Raw genomic sequence first — 6,059 nt, 5'->3', positions numbered from 1 at the left:
GACTCGAGGCTAACGAAACTTTGTGAAATTTCTCCAGGGTCTTGAGGCTAACGAACCATTGAAAAATCCATGTTGTGCCATCACGGTATTAAAGTGAGTTTTTTTGAAATTTCTTTCTTTTTGCTGATTTGATTTCAAAGTGGAAATGAAAAATAGAAAATGTGAATCTGATCATGAAGCTTTGGTGAATCTGTGTAAATGAAAAATGTGAATCTGTATAGTTGCTTTGGTGAATCTATCGTTTGTGTAGATGGGTAGTCGGTAGATTTGACTATGAATCTAAAAATTGGATAGATGCTTTGTGAATCTGGAAAATAGGTAGATGTTTACGAATTTGTAAAATTTTGTGAATCGTATAATAATATGTGTAATTTTTTTTAGAATCTTATCATTATGTAATCTAATTGTTTGTTTGTGAATCTGTAATGCTTTGTTTAATTCTAGGTAGATGCTTTGTGAATATGGAAAATGGGTTGATGCTTTGTGAATTTGTGTCATTTTGTGAATATGGTTATGTATAATAACATGTGTAATTTTTTTTTAAATCATTGTGGGAGTGTAATCTAGTTGTGTTGCGAATATTTCTTTTAATTTTATAATCTGATTATGAAGCTATTTTGTTTGTGTTGTGTTGTATCTTAGTTTTTAAATCATGAATGTTGGAGGTACAAGAACACCTACGTCCACCTCTGCATGTTGTCTAGAAAGACCATAATAGCCTCTTGAGGCTCCCATTATCGAAGAGTCTAGTGAACCATTAGACTCTTCAGTAGGCACTCTTACTACCTTTTGTTTTATTCCGCCCTGCACCAGGTTGTAGAATTCTCAAGAATAGGTCTGAGGAATAGGATCACTTCATAAGAGTCACTAATTGTGATCCTGATGAACATACAACAACTTGTAATCATTGTGGAAGGTTGTAGAAATGTCATCCCAAGAGGCAGGGCACTTCAGCCATGAAAGTACACATCTACCTTTACCCTAAAAACCGTAAGAATAGATTGGAAAATGGCCAACAATTCTTAGTTCTGGAAGCAAGAGTTGAAGGAGGGGAATGGGAGAAGAGACAAGGGATGACCAAGTATAATGAAAATAAAATTAGGGCTGCCCTTGCTAGGATGGTGATAGTTGATGAGTTGCATTTTTCTGTTGATGAGTTGCCTTTTTCAGTTGATGAGTTACATTTTTCAATTGTTGAGGGCCTGGACTACACTAAATCTCTTGATCTTAGGTTTTTTATTCTTGAGAAGAATAATAGTTTGAAAAAAATGTTTTTGACTACCAAGCAAAGAGTGTGCTGGACCACCAACATTTGTACTTCTATCCAAAACATTAAATACAAGTGTGTTACAGCTCATTTTATTTATAGTAGTTGAAAGTTGAATAAGCGAATCATTTCATTTAATATTATTGATTACAAAGGGGCAACGATTAGGGGGCATTGGAGGAGTGTATGCTTGATTGAGGCATTGACAAAATTCTTACAATAACGACGGATAATACTACCTTTAACAACTCCGCTATTGATTGGTTGAGAACAATTGTAGTAGGAACAACAGAGTATGTTGCGGATCATGAATTTATTCACATGAGGTGTATTGCACACATTTTAAACCTTATTGTCCAAGAAGGTTTAAAAGAAGTTGATGACTCAATCACAAAAATCCGCAATCTGATTAGGTATCTGAAGTCTTCTCCCCAAAGACTTGCCACTTTTAAGTCTTGTGTTGAGAGGTCAAAAGTTTCATATAATAATTTATTATGTCTTGAAGTATCTACTAGATGAATCTCAACTTCTCTTATGTTAGATGTGGCTGAGGAGTATAAAAAATTCTTACAACTTTTGCTTGATGAGGATCCATACTCACGAGTTTATTTGTCTGAAGATGGGCATGGGAGAAGGGGATTAGAAGCTCCAAGGTCTAATGATTGGGATGCTATAAAAAACTTTTCAAAGTTTTTAGGAGTATTTTACAATGCCACATTGCGTATTTCTGGTACATTATATGTCAACACGAATCTATGCTTTCAAGAGCATATTAATATTCATGCAAACTTGAATAGTTTTGTGATAGTAATAATCACGCTTAAGTGTGACAGCCTTTAGAACAAAAACAAAGTATGATAAATATTGAATGGATCTTGGAAAGATAAACATGTTGTTTACTATTGCCATTCTAGATCTATGGTACAGGTTGGTTACTCAAACATATTGGATCAAACATTGGGTAATGGGAAGGGTGAGAAATTTGATGAAATCCTCAAGAGGGATATGGAACTTTTGTATAAATAGCATGTTACATTTGGTGATGGTTACATAGGTGGGTCTAAGTCAAGTATTTCTGACACTCGTAATGATAGTAGTATCTTAATAGAGAGTAGCTTTTCAACTGATCCCTTGTTTTTTTGAGAAACTTCTATAAAGAACGGAAATCAGTAAGTTTAATGGACTGTAAGTCTGAGCTAGAATATTATTTGTTGGAGAATGTTGAGATTCTTGAGGAGAGTTTTGACATTTTAATTTGGTAGAGGGTCAACTCTACCAAATATCTGGTTCTTGCTATAATGGCAATAGACATCTTGGCCATTCTGATCACTATCATAGCATTTGATTCATTATTTAGTAGGAGTGAGAATCGGGCGGTCCGGACCAGAAAAACCGACCGGACCGAACCGGGAATGGTTCCGGTCCGGTCCGGTCCGAATTTCATAGGACCGAATGAATTCGGTACAATCCACGGTCCAGTGGTTTTTCGGACCGGATCGGATCGAATTAAAAAATATATATATATATATAATTTATATATATTAATTATAGAATTTTCATTTGACCAATTAACCTAATCCTATCACTAACTCACCATTAAACAATTATTAACTAATAGTAATATTTATAATTTTATACTAATAGTAATATTTATAATTTTATAATAATACTAATATTTGTACTAATACAAGTATTATATTAATAGTCTAGACTCTACTTCTAGACTCTAATATGGTATTAAAAAAAAATACTAATAGTCTAATATAGACTAAGACTATAGTTAATAGTTATACTTATACTAATATAGTTATAACTTATACTAAATCACTATAACTAATATTAGTAACATATAGCTATACTATATTACTAATAGTCTAATACTAATACTATTAGTCTATTATATAGTTATAAGTTATATTAATCATGATTCATAATAACTGATCACTATAAGTCTATAGTATTAATGTATTATTATATAATATATAGTATTAGTATCACTATATCATTATAATATATATATTATATAACTAATACTAATATTTATAATTTTATAGTAATACTAATACAAGTATTATATTAATAGTCTAGCTTCTAGACTCTAATATGGTATTAAAAAAATATATATATACTAATAGTCTAATAGAGACTAAGACTATAGTTAATAGTTATATTTATACTAATATAGTTATAATATATATTAAATCACTATAACTAATATTAGTATATTACTAACATATAGCTATACTATATTTACTAAAGAAAAATCTAATTACAAGCGATTATGCGCACTAATACGCGCACTCATTCAATATGATTGGTCAAAAAGTAGATTTTATTGAAAACAGTGCTAATTTAAATTTAAAATATGAATGGAACAACATTAGTACGTAGATTGGTACGCAAACTTGCTTGTATATAGCAAAACTCATTTACTAATAGTCTAATACTAATACTATTAGTCTATTATATAGTTATAAGTTATATCAATCATGATTCATAATAACTAATCACTATAAGTCTATAGTATTAATGTATTATTATATAATATATAGTATTAGTATCACTATATCATTATAATATATATATTATACACACACACTATAAGTCTATATGCAGTAGTAACAGTAACACTATGATAGTATAATATATAGTATTAGTATATAACTCAGTGACTCACCATTAAGTAATTTTTAACTAATACTAATATTTATAATTTTATACTAATATTAATATTTATAATTTTATAGTAATACTAATACAAGTATTATATTAATAGTCTAGACTCTACTTCTAGACTCTAATATGGTATTAAAAAAATATATATACTAATAGTCTAATACTAATACTATTAATCTATTATATAGTTATAACTTATATTAATCATGATTCATAATAACTAATCACTATAAGTCTATAGTGTTAAATTATTAATGTATTATTATATAATATATAGTATTAGTATCACTATTAATATTGGTATAATCTATAGTTATTTAGTATAAAGCAAATTAAGCAATTACAAATATTTGTAATTAAGCAATTACAAATATTTAGTATAAAGCAAATTTAGTATAAAAAAATAAAACAATACTAAACACTAAACAACACCGTTTAAGTCTAGGAGGGGGAGATACCTCATCTGCCAAGAAGCCAAAACGACGCCGTTTCGTATAAAACAGGACCTAAACGTCGCCGTTTAAGATCAGGAGGGGGAAAATTTTGAAACTGAGTTGCGTGAAACGGCATCGTTTCACGCAACTTAGTTTTTTTTTAATAAACCGTATGTTGAAACAGTGCCATTTGGGTCCAATTTCAATCCAAATGGCGTCGTTTCAACATTAGTTTTGGTCGCCCTCCCCCCCCCCCCCCGGGAGCTTCCTCAGTTCGCCCCATCACCCCCGAAAGGTGATTTTGCGAAAACCCTAGCCCCTCTCCGTTGCATCCCCCCCTCCAGCCCCTCGGACGCCTCCCTCCGTCGCTTACTTTGGTACTCTCTCTCCCTCTCTCTCTCTGGTTTTTAATCTTTTCAATTTTGATGGTGTTGAGTGTTGATTTTGATTTTTTTCGCCGATTGTCGGTTTGTGGTTATTTTCGCTGATTGCCAGTTTGTGGTTACTAACTTACTGGTTTCTAATGTATTTTGGAATTGGGATGTGGCCCAGTGTAATTCGGTGACATTGTATTGAGAATCGATAGTTTAATTTTTTATACACATGGTATATTTTTTACACACACAGAAAATATAACTCATATATATATATATATATACATACATATATATACTCATATATATTATATATATAGTTGAGATGCATTAATTTGTAGAAAAATAAAAAAAAAACCCCAGATTAATTTGTCCAGTCATTGTGGTCTTGCTGTGAATATGCAAATGATGAACTGTCAGTATCAATTCTTCAGTCAAATCTAAAGTCTTATGCCATTCTCTAAATGAGCATGTCCATTTATGCTCAATGTTTGAAGGACGAAAATGTTACATTTAAGCTGCTTGTTTTATGCCCTAGTGTGACTTCCATCATGACTGGACATGCTTATTTAAGCTGCTTGTTGTCTCTCACATGTTTAATTGTATCATATTTATTTATAATAATTTTTTTAAAAACAAACTCATTTATCAAATATCTAAATGATAAACAAGGTTATAATATATAATGTTAAAGGCCATGCCTCCCCCCCCCCCCCCACCCCCATCCAATATAAGTGATCAATCAGTTGGTGGGTCACAAAGAGGTTGAGTTAGGTATTTTGTTTGGGATCACTTTACAAAAATACCAAAAGGTGATCCAAGTAAACCTAGGGCTGCATGTAATTATTGTGGTGCTTCGTATGCATGTGATACGAAGACCAATGGTATGAAAAATATGAAGTATCACATTGAGCACCAATGTAAGAAATGTCTGTTTAAGAAGACGAATAAATCCCAGACGACTCTAGGTTGGAAGGTGGAGGAAGGAAGTGGTAGTGGTAGTGAGGAACTTGTGCCTATTGCATTTAGTGTTGAGGTTTGCCGACAAGCCTTAGCAGATATGATTATTCTTGATGAGTTGCCCTATAAGCATGCTGAATGGGAGGGTTTCAGAAAATTTATACTTGTAGTTTGCCCTAAGTGGGTAGGGATTGCATCGCGTATGACAGTTGCCAATGATTGCTTTAATTTGTTTTTAAAAGAAAAACAAAAATTGAGAAATGCTCTTCGAGGGCAACGAGTTTCTCTCACCACGAATACATGGACATCCGTGCAAAACCTAAACTATATGTGTCTCACAGCACACTT

Source organism: Juglans microcarpa x Juglans regia, chromosome 7D, assembly GCF_004785595.1.
Source record: "Juglans microcarpa x Juglans regia isolate MS1-56 chromosome 7D, Jm3101_v1.0, whole genome shotgun sequence".
Classification (NCBI taxonomy): domain Eukaryota; kingdom Viridiplantae; phylum Streptophyta; class Magnoliopsida; order Fagales; family Juglandaceae; genus Juglans; species Juglans microcarpa x Juglans regia.
Note: the sequence above shows the minus strand (reverse complement) of the source record.